This window comes from Amblyomma maculatum, chromosome 8 (genome assembly GCF_055883805.1).
Source record: "Amblyomma maculatum isolate TAMU_Amacu chromosome 8, ASM5588380v1, whole genome shotgun sequence".
Taxonomy (NCBI): Eukaryota; Metazoa; Arthropoda; class Arachnida; order Ixodida; family Ixodidae; genus Amblyomma; species Amblyomma maculatum.
The window spans coordinates 31,183,450-31,198,610 of record NC_139351.1 but is presented as its reverse complement, the minus strand read 5'-3'; positions in this window follow the sequence as shown (position 1 = coordinate 31,198,610).

The following is a 15,161-nucleotide window of genomic DNA, read 5'->3' as shown; positions in this document are numbered from 1 at the left end:
CATTACGTCATTTTCTAGTTACTAGATACTACACTAGGTTGGCGAATCATCTTGATCAGTTTAGTTTGATGAAGTTATCAATTACAGTGAACAGGTCCTATTTCGACAGACTTAGGGGGAGGAACAGGTTTTCACGACGCATGGGATCCCATTTAAAGCACCACATTAAGGTTGCGAATATTCTTTGTATTGCCTGCCTCGTTGCGATCTGTTCGTTCTTAGGAAATAGGCTTCCCGGTCGCCTTCTCCCTCCCGTGTGATGAAGGCGCGGCTTTATTAAGGTGAAAGCCTGTAATGACTTATACCCGCGGCCATGACCCTGTCCGCCCGGCCACAAGAAGTGTCTCACTTCTTCGCGAGATTGCGCGGGATACCGTGGGATTTTGACGTCATCGCCTGGTGACGTCATCGGCCAGTCTACCGTGAGGAAGATAGTTAAAAGTAAATAAATAAGTCCTGTCTCCACCAGGAATCGAATCCCCATCCCTTCAATCCCCAGCCGAGCGCTTTCTCTGTGCCACGCCCGAGATTTTTTTTTTTCGGCATGGTATTTGATACATGCCCTTAAATGCAGGGAAAAGCTATATACATTATTTAGAAAGTAATCATCTTGTAAGCGAAAAGTCCAATTGAAACATACAACACAACATTACACTATTGCAATACGTCTTAGCACAACTTCACTAAAACGGTGGCAAGGAAAACCAATGGCAGCCAGTCCGATTGATAGTCGCTATCTTCGTGTGTCTAAGCTGCTGCACCATCTGGCCGAAATGATACTGGGAGAAACGAGAAGTTCAGTATACCGATTCAACATGCACATTTTCCACGGGCTGTGCAGTCCAGGGAGTAAAATAATGTCATAGGGTTCATGGTCATGTTTGGGGGGCCATTAAGTAACGCCCACTGAGGGAATTCAAAATAAAGTCTTTCTTCAGTGTTCTTTGTAGAACGTCCCAAAATGATATCGCATCTTTGCAGGCAACGAAACAGTGTTTGATGGTTTCAGGTGTATCACATAGCAGACAATTAACCAAAGAAACGAAAATATTTTTGTGAAGCCATACTTTAACAGGTAGAACTTCGGCATGAAGTTTAAAGAAAAACGGTTTAGTAGAATCTTGGAAAATTGCCAGCGTACACACGACAGGGACAAGGAAGACAACACCACAAGCGCTGGCAGAAAATATATACTCGAAGGCAAACAAAAATCTGGACGCGCCGGCGTGATTCATATCTGGACGCGCCTGCATGGTTGTATGGGTTTTTGTGCTTTTTTTTTGAATATATATTTTCTGCCAGCGCTTGTGGTGTTGTCTTCCTTGTCCCTCCCTAATTTTCCAAGATGCTTTACTAACTAGCTCGGATGTCATTTTTACTGCAGTTCGTTTTTAGTAGAAGGTGAGATCGGCATTTTGCGTACTCTTTTTAACCCATTATGCCCCATAAGAATTGAGTGAACGATATTGTGGAGGCGGGAACAATATAAATATTAATTCTTTGTATAAATTTTTCCGTGAAACTGAGAATAAGTACTCATAACAAAAGCGAACTGCCAGAAAACGCACTGAATCGTAAACTTCTTTCATAAAACCAAATAAGGGCCGATCGGTAAAATTGGAAGAGACCACTAAGTTGGGAAGAAGGTTCACAAAGTTAGTTTGCAGGGATGCTCTGATATTTGTATGGGAGCTATTACGGATAAAGAAGAAACGAGCAACTGTCTGAAATAGAGATGTGTCAAACTATAGTCCGCTAGCAGAAACAGGCCTGAATAGGTTATCGCGCCGCATTGGTTCAAAAGTAGAGGAGCATATGAACGTCGCAAACGTTTAAGCTTTTGATGTAATTCCTCGCGCAATGAAGTACCAGCAAAATATAATGCATTTTTGTAGCCAGAAACGTGTTACAGGCCTGTACTCGACCAAAAATTGATAGGCGGTGCGGAATAAAAGTCTGAGCATAGCTTTGGAGTGCCGGTATCCGCCCTTTCTAGTAGCGCCCACTGTATTTGAAAGCATGAAGGGGAACTCCAAGGTATTTAGGGGGAACACGAGACCGTTCAATTCCAGCATAATGAGTAGGCATTGCTCCCCATGAACCGAACTACAGACCCGAACAGACTTATTCATTTGAGCGCCAGATACAATGCCAAACTGCTCAATTTATAATTATAATTTTGTCAATGCTGGGTTTGTGAGCCCAGAAAAACGCCGACGCAAGCACTTTGACTTCATTACTACAGGCAAAATAACCACAACAAAGGGGCTCTAGGTAGAGGGCAGAGAGCGGTGACATAGGACAGCCTTGCTTCACGGATAATCGAGTTGGCACAGGCTTTGATAGCTGATCATTAACAATCAAGCGAGTGGAAGAGTTGTCGTAACGAAGTTGCACCCCTTTAAGTACAGTTGATCCAACATTTGCACGCTCGAGGAGAGAAAACAGAAACGAATGCCGGACACGATCAAATGCTTCGCAAGGTCAATCTGGAGTAGAGAAAGCTGCTTATAAGAGCCAGAGCAAGATTCGAGAATCGTACGTGCAATATGTGTGCTATTTTGTACTGAGCGGCCCCTCAAGCCACACATCTGATGAGGACCAATGAGAACCGCCATCGCATGTTGTATACGATTTGATAGAACTATCGCAAAAATCTTGTAGTCCATATTTGCCAACGTGATTGGTCTGTAGCCATCCGCTGAGAGCAATTTTTCTTTATCCGTACTCTTTGTTATTAAGACTGTGCGATTCCTAGTAAAGGACTGAGGAAGCACCGCTATATCTAAACTTAAAGCGAAAATATGCAGCAGGACATGTCGCAAAGTTAAAACTGGCATGATACGTCATCAGGGCCAGGTGTCTTGGAGAGAGTACGTAATTGGTCAGTTGCCTGATTTATTTCTTCCTACGTGACAGGGCCATTGATAACAGCACAGTCATCATCTGGTAAAGTCGTTATAATAGCTGCGAAGCTCTCTGGTAGGTCCGAATTAGAAGTAGCAGAAGCGTCACTGAACAGTGCCGTGTAATAGCTCACAAACACAGAGATGATATCACACGTTTTCGTTACAAGGGTACCATTGGACATCATTCCCGGTATCAACTTGGTAGTAGCGTGACGGTGCTCGTCAAGTAGAGCTTGTCGCTTAGTGCAAAAAATGATTTGTTCGAGATAAAACTCGGGCACCCCTGTATCTTTCAGCGTCCTTTTTTTTTTTTTTTGTAGGTCCCACTTATACCAGCAATTTCGTCTAAATATACTTCAGGTGCCTCACATTCTAATTCATAGCGGTTATACAAACTCTCATGCAATGTCCTTTCTTGAAATTTCCTGTTATAAGACCTAACAGACCCAATTTCAATAGCTATATCGCTCGCATCTCCTGTTTTAACAGCTCCCAAGCAGCAAAGATAGGTATTGCGCCTTTCAAAAACACTTGCAGTTGTGATCGTATCCGAAAGGCCAACTCCTGGTCATTTACAAGCAAACAAATTAGTTTCCAAAGCTCCCACTGCGGCCTAAATTTTGAACAGTAAGTTCTCCCGAGCCGAGCAACCACCATACAATTATCTGAAAAAGAAACCGGTATAGTTTCACACAACACATCATGGGAAGCCAGCGAGGAAGAAACATAAATCCTCTCTAGGCGCACGTGGGATCTTCCTTGGATATGCGTGAACAGTGTAGTTACATTGCATGGGGCCCCTGTATCAATGAGTCCTAGTCATCTATAACACGCGATAGCGCTTCAGCACTTCTCTCTCAGCGCACTAGACATGACACGATCATTCAGGTGACATACACAGTTAAAGTCTCCCATTAGCACAATTTTCCGATCCCAATCTAGAAGGGTAGCCATGCCTTCAAACATATCGACACGCTCAGCTGCACTATTGGACGCATAAATATTGATAAGTCTCCATGGCTTCCTGTGGAGCAAAAAATCATGGGTTTTAGCCGCCCCTCAGAGTCGGTATATTATAGATGGCGCAGAATAAGAGAGAGCCCTTCGCAAAAACAAGAAACAATTGCTCTCTGAAAAACCAACAGCATGCGTCACAATAACATTCTAATCGGACAAAAGAGGCCCTAGTGCTCTCACTGTATCTAACTGTATCCTGCTCGCTCTTAACCTTTGTTTCCTGGACGGCAACAAAATCAAGCCACCTGCTGCTGAAAAGTCGGCGAAGTTGCACCTGCTTCTGACGAAACCTAAGGCCTCCCAAATTCAGCGTTGCAAGCATCAGCTCATCAGGGGTCGCCATGGTGACCACACAAGTGCTAACTAGACTTGCATTTGTCTCTCCGGAGACGGCGCCGACGCCTCCGCACCTCCGCCACGACTACGAGAACGCGAACGTTGGCACTTCACCTTTCGACGTGCGTCGGCGGCGGCGATGCTTCACGCTTACCGGATCACGCTTACCGGAGCAACCTTTGGAGGTGAGGTTGCTTCACGGCGGAAACATGAAGATCCTCCATCGCTGACGACGAATCACGACGAAGCAGCCATTAAGTCGCCGATCCAAAAGACGACAACGTCGACGAGATCACGACCAGACTTCAAGTTGACATCGCGGCCTGGCGACGCGACAACGGTGTGCCCCGGCCGCGACCTCAGCACGAGACGAAGCAGAGATCGAACACCGAATCCAACGTGCAATACTAGGACGCGAGCAAGCGACCTTGAGGTTGCTGTCGACGGACGCACGGTTACCGCTCGAGTGGACACCGGAGCCGACTACTCTGTCATCAGTGGAGCTTTCGCCGCTCAGCTCAAGAAGGTGACGACCACTTAGTACCGCCCACTAATCCGCACCGCTAGTGGTAACCTTAGTGCGCCGTCGGGGCGATGCACCGCAAAGGTTACAGTAAATGAACGTACCTACCCTACCAGCTTCGTCGTCCTACAGCACTGTTCCCGCGAAATGATTCTGGGCATGGATTTTCTAAATGAACATCGAGCGATCATCGACCTCCGATTCAAACTCATCAAGCTCTCGACCGACCAAGCCATACCTGCTACGAGAACTTGGACACATCACGTCGCTCTCAACCTCCTCGGCAGAGAATTGACCGTACCGCCCCGATCAAGCGTCATCGTCCCTGTGGTTACACAAGACGTCGAAATCACGGAAGGGGTTTTCGAAGGAAACACTCAGTTGTTACTGGATAGAGGACTTGGCATCGCAAGAAGCATCGTCCGTTTTCGTCATGGACAAGCTCATGTGCTCGTCACTAACTTCACCGACGAATACCGTCACCTGAACAAGGGCGTGACGATTGCTTTCCTTGATGAGCTAGCGGACACCCGATAAATTTTCGCCCTCCCCAGCCAACTTGAAGACGATGCACCCAACCGAGCCAAATAGCCCAATTTCGACATTACCCCAGCGCTCGCGCGATACAGACAAGACCGGATTCCCACTCTTCTTGAAATCTACAGCGAGTTCTTTTCTTCAGCTTCGAAGGTGCGGAATACTCCGTTGGCAAAGCGTCGCATCATCACGGACGAAAACGCTCGACCGCTCCGTCAAAGCCCCTACCATGTATCGCCGCGAGAACGCCAGGGCATACGCAATCAAGTTGAGGAAACGCTGCGTGATGACGTGATATCCAGCCATCAAACAGCCCCTGGGCGGCACCAGTAGTTTTTGTAAAGAAGAAATACGGCATACTTCGCTTCTGCGTTGATTACCGCCGCTTGAATGGCATAACTAAGAAGGATGTCTACCCTCTTCCCCGAATCGGCGACACACTGGACCGGCTCTCTAACGCTAAGTATTTCTCGTCGATGGACCTGAAGAGCGGGTACTGGAAAATTGGCGAGAAGACGGCGTTCATAACAACGGACGGCCTCTTCGAATTCAAGGCAATGCCATTTGGCTTGTGCTCTGCAACAGCCACGTTTCAACGGGTACTGGACACTGCCCTGGCGGGCTTAAAGTGGCACATTTGTTTGGTATATTTGGACGACGTCGTTGTGTTCTCGTCAAATTTTGAAGACCATCTGAGAAGGCTTCGAACAGTATTTGACGCAATGAAGTCCTCAGGTTTAACGTTAAAACTAGAGAAGTGTCACTTCGCCTACTAAGAGGTGTTTCTTGGTCATATCGTAAGCAAGGAGGGAGTTCGCCCCGACCCACAGGAAACAGCTGCGATCGCACAGTTTCTACAGCCCGGTGACAAGAAAACTGTGCGCCGATTCATCGCACTGTGCACATATTACCGACGATTCGTCAAGAATGTTTGGCGCCTCGCCAAACCTTTGAAGCAGCTTACAAAGGCAGACGTGCCATTTCAATGGGAATCACCGCAAACGGAAGCCTTCGAGGAACTTAAGCGCCGTCTACAATCCCCTCCTGTGGTAGGCCTCTTCGATGAGAACGCCGAGACTGAGATACATACCGACGGCAGCAGTCTGGGCTGTTACGTTTCTCCACCAAGAAGTGGGACAGCTGACGCAGCCACCGCATAGCAACAGGCAGAATCGCGAGCGGATCGGCCATTTCGACGCCGTTCATCGGCCGCGCAACGCTTCCTCCCGCCGACAAGTCTCAGCGTGTTCCTGCCACGCGCCAAATGTGTGTGCGTGCGTGTGTGTGCACAAGCTGGCCAAGCCTGGAGATCGAGGGAAAGTGCGTCGCCCTCTCCTGTCTGCAGGAGGTGGAGGAGATGAGGTCGGAACACCTGCGATTGAGTCATTCGTCGTGAACCAACATGTTTGGCTCTCCCTTTCCTGCGAGGGTTTACCCTTTCCCTGTGAACTGGAAAAACTATAAAATGCAGCGGCCGACTCCGCTGAGACAGAGACTACTTTGACGCGCCGTTGTTACGACGCTAGACACCAGCTGTGTGAGTGTGTCTGTAATCTCTCCGGGTCAGCTTCACTGCCCGTTTCTTCATGATGTTGCAGTAAAGGTTGTTTCGTTAAAAGACGCCTCGTCTTTGCTGGCACCTTTGATGCCGTCCGCCGTCCACGGAGCCGCCAGGCCAACGCTACCGAGGGGCCGCGCGCCTCAGCGGTACGCTACTCAGGCGCTCGCGATCCCCAAACCTAACAACTGGTAGGCATCGGTGGGATGACGACGACCAAGCCGTAACCGTGGTTGGAGGGACGAGCTAGGCGATACCGTCGTCCAACAACTGGTGAACAGCGGAGAGACGAGGACGACCAAGCAGTGACCGTGGTCGGTGAAACGAGCCAGGCCTGACTGAGGTGCAACATCTGGTGGGAAGAGCGGAGATGTCCGAGGCGTGACCCGTGAATCAAAGCAGCTCAGCGGAAAGGCGGGAGCAGTACAACGAGCCCTGTGTGATGACTGGTTGCCTGCAGCGGAACGACTGCGTTGGATTCTTGGCTGCGAGGTTTGGTGAGTGCGGGACTTTCTTCTACTGAGTTTTGCCAGGCTTTTGTTAAGTAGAGAACAGAGCTGGTAATTGTGTTGTCGTTGTTGCTGGGTTAAGTGCAGCAAGGCAATAGTGGGCAGTAGAGAAGGCAGCACTCGGAACAGCCATGAATTTGGATTTGAAGTCGTTGCGCAAACCGAAATTGCTGGAGCTTGCGGAGGAGTTGGGTCTGAATTTGTCAGGCAAACTCAAAAAACCAGAAGTGTTAAAGGCTATTCTTGCGTTGGAAGCTGAAGATGGCGAGCTTTTGGAATGCCTTGAGATCATTGACGAACGTCAAGAGGAACGTGAACGTAGAGAACGTCACGAGAAAGAGATGCGTGAACGCAGGGAACGTCACGAGAAAGAGATGCGTGAACGTAAGAAACTGATGCAGCTGGAGATTTCAGCACATAGAAGGAGCGTGGAAAGGATTAAAGCTTGCAGTGCCATTCAGTGTAACGGTTCAGTACCGCGAGATGGTCCGCCACCGTTCCTCATTGCTGAGGATGTGGCCGAGTACTTGGCAGACTTTGAGAATGTCTGCAGAAGTAAACGCTTCGAGCGAGATAGTTGGGCGCAGAAGTTGGTAGCTCTTCTTTCCGCTGAAGCGTCGGAAGAAATCAAGCGATTGGTTGGCGACCGCTTGAAAAATTACGATGCACTAAAAGAGTCATTGCTGATACGATATCAGATAACGCCTCAGGATCTTCGGAAAAGATATGAGAGCGAGAAACATTGTAACACGGCTTACTTTGATTTGGCCTATCAGTTGAAAGCCGCTGTAAGCGAATGGCTAGACAGTGCGGAAGTTCCGGAGCAAATCGAACTTGCACCGGAGTGTGAGAAACAGCTTGGGGAAGCGGCCGAGCAATGTGACCGCAGTAGCGAGCCGACGGAGCCTGGAACAGAAGAGTATCCTGTTACCTTGGTCGAGCCACTAGCTGAGACGGTTAGCACAGGCTTAATAGGCGAGAAGTCCGAAGTGACGCCGTTAAGCGAGGTGAACTGCATGCCGACCCAAGTAGCTGCAGGAGATACAGTTCCATCAAATGAGAGTGGGGAACTGGCAATAACTGAACCGCCTCTCGAGTCGAAAGCAGAAGCTTGTGTAGAGCGCGACGGAGCTGGAAACGAGCTAGGAGAGGAGAAACTTTCAGTCTCCGAAATCGACTGTGTTGTAGAGCAGGGCGCGCAGAAAAGCGAATTGCCAATCAGGGAAGCTGCGCAACCCGCGAGTTGTGATCAGCCAGGGCAGACCGACGAGGAGTGCGCGTACGCTGTAGAGAGCGAGACTTGCGAAGGCGACAGCGAGCGACCAGAGCAGAGTCAGAGTCGTTCGTGCTCCGATAGCGGCGAGACTTGCGAAGGCGACAGCGAGCGACCAGAGCAGAGTCAGAGTCGTTCGTGCTCCGATAGCACGCTGGGTTGTATTCGCGAAAGCAACCCCAGCGCGAACACGGACGTAGCACCTATGGCCCTCACGCAATCCGAAGCGCCCCAGCTGTCGAATGAGCTTGATCGTGCGCCGGTTAGCGCTGAGCAATGCGGCTCATCGGAGGACCCGTGTAACGTGAGTGGCGAGTCAGAGGAAATGCCTAGCTTGAGGGCTGGCATAAGCGGTTGTTCGGATTTGACTGAAAGTGAGTCATGCGATGCAGCCGCGGCGCCGCCAGAGGAAATGCCTAGCTTGAGGGCTGGCGTGAGCAGTTGTCGTTCGGACTTGACGGAAAGTGAGTCATGCGCTGCTGGCCGCGATGCAGACGCGCCGCACTTTGACCACTCAGACGACACCGGTGTCCTACTAGCTCCGGTTACCGCTAGCTTGCCAGAGCTCGCGCCGAAAGAAAGTGGGACTAGAGTATTCAGGTGCTGCCACCGAAAAACGCGGAAAGGCAGGCGCGATAAAGAATGCTGCCATCGTAAGGAGAGGACACTCAAACGGTTGCAAAAAGAAAGCAGAAGGCTAGTATTCCAGCGCTGCCGACGAAAAACGCGAAAGGGCAGGCGCGAGAAAGAATGCTGCCATCGTAAGGAGAGCAAACTGAAACGGTTGCAAAAAGAAAGCAGAAAGCCTATGTTCCAGTGCTGCCGTAGGAAAAAACGGAAAGGCAGGCGCGAGAAAGAATGGAGCAAGTTGAGGCTATCGCGAAAGAGAAAGCGACTATCCCAAAGGCACAAATGCGCCCGTGAAAAGCAAATGCATGACTGGTGCGCAACCCGTAAGGAGAGGGATAGGTTATTTAGAAAAGCGAGTGACTCGTGCTCGTCTGTTTCTTGGTACAGAAACAGGAAGGTACGGTTGTTCCGGGAAACGGACAGCCGAAGCTTTAGTGAAAAGGGTGATCTCAACAGTAATGACGAGGGCTTAAGTCGGAGCCCCTAACGTGAGAAGCCTCAATTTTCACTTGTTGGTGTTTTTCTTCCTGACTCAGGATTTTGAACAGATTGCATTGTATTATTTTTGTTTGGGAATGCTGTTTTGAAAATGCGTTTTTCAAATTTGTGGACGCGTTCCAAGTGCTGCTGAGCTGCCCTTTTAGTGTAGATGGGGGCATGAGAGGGAAATAGTCTGGCATAACTTAGTGAAGTTTGTGCCGTGCTTGCTGGCTGACCAGTTGAGTTTTTAGCGTGGTTGTGACGTTGTGGGTTGTCAGCAAACTCTCCTGAAGACAATTTGCAGAGTGCCTTGGAAACCGGACTTGCCAAGGACTTCTTCAGGCTGTTTGAGCTCAAGAGAAGCTCAGTCGGACGACCCCGCTAGCAGCAACATCCCGATCCCTCCGGACAGCGGATGCAGTCCCCTGCCCTTCGGGATCTCCCTCCCCCGGCGGGGCAGTCTGTTACGTTTCTCCACCAAGAAGTGGGACAGCTGACGCAGCCACCGCATAGCAACAGGCAGAATCGCGAGCGGATCGGCCATTTCGACGCCGTTCATCGGCCGCGCAACGCTTCCTCCCGCCGACAAGTCTCAGCGTGTTCCTGCCACGCGCCAAATGTGTGTGCGTGCGTGTGTGTGCACAAGCTGGCCAAGCCTGGAGATCGAGGGAAAGTGCGTCGCCCTCTCCTGTCTGCAGGAGGTGGAGGAGATGAGGTCGGAACACCTGCGATTGAGTCATTCGTCGTGAACCAACATGTTTGGCTCTCCCTTTCCTGCGAGGGTTTACCCTTTCCCTGTGAACTGGAAAAACTATAAAATGCAGCGGCCGACTCCGCTGAGACAGAGACTACTTTGACGCGCCGTTGTTACGACGCTAGACACCAGCTGTGTGAGTGTGTCTGTAATCTCTCCGGGTCAGCTTCACTGCCCGTTTCTTCATGATGTTGCAGTAAAGGTTGTTTCGTTAAAAGACGCCTCGTCTTTGCTGGCACCTTTGATGCCGTCCGCCGTCCACGGAGCCGCCAGGCCAACGCTACCGAGGGGCCGCGCGCCGCAGCGGTACGCTACTCAGGCGCTCGCGATCCCCAAACCTAACAGGGCCTAGGCGCCGTTCTCATTCAGAAGAATGCCGGACAGGAGAAAGTAATCGCGCTAGCAGGTCTCTCTCGAAAGCCGAAGCCAATTACTCGACCATCGAGAAGGAGTGCCTTGCGATCATCTGGACCACTTCAAAGTTCCATTCAAGGTGGTTAGCGATCCCCACGCGCTCTGCTGGCTGGCAAATTTGAAAGACCCCTCCGGCCGCCTTGCTCGATGGAGCTTACGTCTTCAAGATTCGACATCACAGTCGCCTACAAGTCGCAAGCACTCCGATGCAGACTGCTTGTCACGAGCCGCCGTTTATGCGCCGGTGAAAGAAGACGACGAAGACTCCTTTTTGGGACCGGTAAGCGCCAACAGCCTCATACATATAGTGTGGGTACCAGGACACAGCAATGTGACAGCCAATGAGGTTGCAGACAGACTAGCCAAAGATTCTCTGAACGGCCCTGTATTGCCCATCCTCCCGGCAACAGCGTACATAACAGCAGCACGATTTCGGCGGCGTGCCTTATTAAGCACGCAGTCTGGATCTATTTTATCCTCGGATGACTACCTGCACCTCAAGTATTCCTGGATAGGAAATCATGTCAATCAAGGCAGACTGAGGTCTCTCTAACCAGGCTACGCTGTCGTATTCCGCCCCTAAATTTCTATATGCACAGGTCTGGTTTGGCGCTTTCTCCTGTCTGCGCATTCTGCGGGGAACCGGAAACAATAGACCATTTCTTGATATTTTGCCGCCGTTTTACCATGATGAGAAAACGGTACTTAGAGAAGCCGTTACAACAGCTGGGTCTTAATTTGAGCAGCCAAATTTTATTATCGTTCGGTGCCACCATGCTTGGGCACAGCCACAGGTATGTTTTTAACGCCATTCAAAACTTCTTAATAGAAACAAAACGTCTACCTGGCTAATATGCTTTGAAGTTTTAATCTGTACATATAAATCTTACTATTCTCCTACTGCGTGCGTTAGTATTTACTCTTATATATTTTGGTTTATCATATTTACATTTCCTTTTCTATTCCCTAGCTTTTATTTTCTATTTTTTTATTTTTCCGATGTAGTTATACACCTCAAAATCTAATATCTCTGCACCCCAATTCTTGGCCGATCCCCCTGTGTGGGTATGTGCCATCACATTAGAGGACAACAACAACAACAGTTTCGCAGCACAGCGATCAGACCCCGAGCTGAAAGCGCTAGCCGATTATTTAGAAGAACAGACCGCTTCCCTTCCTGGTGTGTTCAGGTGACATTTATCTTCGTTCGCGTTAAGAAACGGCCTCCTAGTGGAGAACTTCGCACCTAACAGGACCGCGCAGCTTCTTGTTGTGCCTAAAAGCCTCCGGCAGGCAATTCTGGAGGCGTTACACGATAAGCCCACAGCAGGCCATCTCGGGTTTGCGCGCAAATTGCGTCGAATGCAGGAGAGGTACTACTGGCCACGACTGCCTGCCGAAGTTGCCCACTACGTGAAGACATGTCGTGAGTGCCAACGACGCAAGACGCCGCCGATGAGACCAACAGGACTACTAAACCCGATTCCGCCCCCAGACCTGCCCTTTGAACAAATTGGGATTGATTGATTGATTTATAGGAAGGGAAAGGCGTGGGAACTGTCTCACTTGTTTTCTGTGGACACCTCAACCGCGCCGTAAGGGAAGAGAGGACGGTGGGAGTGAAAGTGGAAAGAGATAAAGAGGAGCCGTAGTGGAGGGCTACGGAATAGTTTCGACCACCTGGGCGGTGGTGGTGTTGGTAAAAACTAATTTCCAACAGATACAGGGTAGGCGTCAACCTACCCGCCTACACGACGGCCTGGAGCCCTTGAACCCGGGCGGCGTGTTCGGCCAGTCGGATTACACCTAGCTGAGTCTCAAGGTGAGCTCAACTGTAGTCTCCCAAAATTCTTCCGTTTTTGTCTGTTCATTTATATTTTTTTATTTCTGGACACGTCCATATCATATGTACCAGATCTGCCTTATCCTGACATAGTTTGCGCCTATTGAGAATTGCCCCGGGTACCACTGACTTAAAGTAGCTGGGTTCGGAAAAGTGCTCGTTTGTAAGCGCCTCTAAATGCTTTCTTGGATCTTATTTAGTGTTCAATCTGCCGGTGGGTATTCTAACCTGTTTAGTCGATAGTGCTCTGTAATCTCTTTGTAGCTGACTAGCCTGTCCCTGCTAAAAGTGTACTGAGGATCAGAGCCTACCCGGAAGGCGAGACCGCGGGCAATATATGAGCTCCCACATTTCGCTGAAGCTCGGAGTGGGCTGGTGCCCATATTAGCCGGATTATTCTATCATCCTGACATGTTCCCAGTATCCTTTTTGCCTGTGGAGAGACCCTTCCTTTGAGAAAGTTGCATATTGCGGTTTTGTAAACACTTATAATTGTAGTAGCCCTGGGGATCTTTAACGTGCGCTGACATCGCACAGCACACGGACGACACTTCGTTTCGCCTCCATCGCCGAGATCGGGTTCGAACCCGGGTACTCCGGCACAGTAGTCGGGCGTCTTACAACTGCATCACCCCGGCGGGGTGGGATGGATCTCCTCGGCCACTACGGCTCCTCTTTCTCTCTTTCTACTTTCACTCCCGCCTTCCTCCCTTCCGTTACGGCGCGGTTGAGCTGTCCACATAAAACCAAGTGAGACAGTTACCGCGCCTTTCCTTTCTATAAATCAATCAATCATCGTGGCCACTGACTACCTTACCCGTTACGCCTAAGCCAGAGCACTACCCAATGGTACCGCGGCACAAGTCACCAAATTTTTTGCCGAACAAATTCTCTTGAGACACGGTGCCCCAGAAGTGCTCATCACGGACAAGGGAACGGCGTTTACTGCAGAGTTCACGCATGCCATCCTGGAATAGTCATCGACGAACAACTGCATACCATCCCCAGACCATTGACCTTACGGAACGCCTGAACAAAACGATCGCGGACATGATCGCCATGTACGTCGACGCTGAACACAAGACCTGGGACGCCATCTTGTCGTACGTGATCTGCGCGTATAACACGGCAGTCCAGGAGACGACCAGAGCGGCCCCGTTCAAGCTTGTGTACGGCAGAGAGCCTACGACGACGCTCGACGCAATGCTGCCGCACGTAACCAACGAGGGCAACTTCGACGTCGCCGCCTACCTGCAGCGTGCTGAGGAAACCCAACTCGCATGGCTGCTTATTAAAGACCAACAGCGCACTGACACCCGACGATAAAACTTACGGCGACGCCACGCAGAGTACAAACCACGAGGCCAAGTGTGGGTTTGGACGCCAATTCGCCGCCGTGGACTAAGTGAAAAGCTATTGCGTCGATACTTTGGGCCATACAAAATCCTTCGCCGCGTCGGACAACTCGACTATGATGTCATTCCCGACGGTACGACAGCATCACAACGGCGACGCGCACGCCCAGAAATTGTACGTGTTGTACGACTGAAGCCATTTTACGCGCGTTAAAGTAATGCCGCGAAACCTACAAAACTGTATTTGTTATTTTTTGGCAGCCGCCGGCATGCGGCCTTATCACTCTGATTCTGGATCGCGTATCAGTTCTGTATTTGTTTGTTAACGCTCGATGTCGCAAGAAGCACCTTTATCAGTTTCGTTGTCGCACAAGATGCGCCGATATCTATCTCGAAGATTCCGATCACTCGCGTGTGTTTCTACAATGTTCCAGGTTGCGCTAGTTGCAGTTTGCGACGTTATCAATATTGTTCTGAGCAGCCTTTAAACTGAACGTTGACGAGTGCGACGGGCGTTCTTAGTTCGACGATCGACGAGCACGTTTGTTGCTATCGCCGCCGCCAAGTTTCTTATTCTTTTGCGGGCGCAAGTCAGCCCAATAAAGAGTTTGAGTGCAATCACTGACTCTTCATTTGTGTCATCGACCTTGTCACCACCACTTGACAATAGCGTCTTCGTCCTTCGTGAAACGCACATAATTCTCCTTGTCTACCGTGAGGAGGATAGTAGCGATGACAATAACGCTGCAATTAGTGATAACGAAAATCAGGACGTTAACAATAATAAGGTGCAAGTAGTTGATAATGATAATGACAGCAGACATGATGCAACGTGTGAACCAGCAACGCTTAGGCTTCTGCATTTCTGCAGCGTAGATTCCACAGTGCTCTCGGAATTTTTTTTCCGACGTCGCTGGGTTTTGAGCAGCGCCCTTGCTTGCCTTTGCGAACCCGCAAACTGCGATGTGCTGCCTTGTTTAAGTAAGAACATATTAGCTCGATGCCAGCTAACCCTGAACTTGA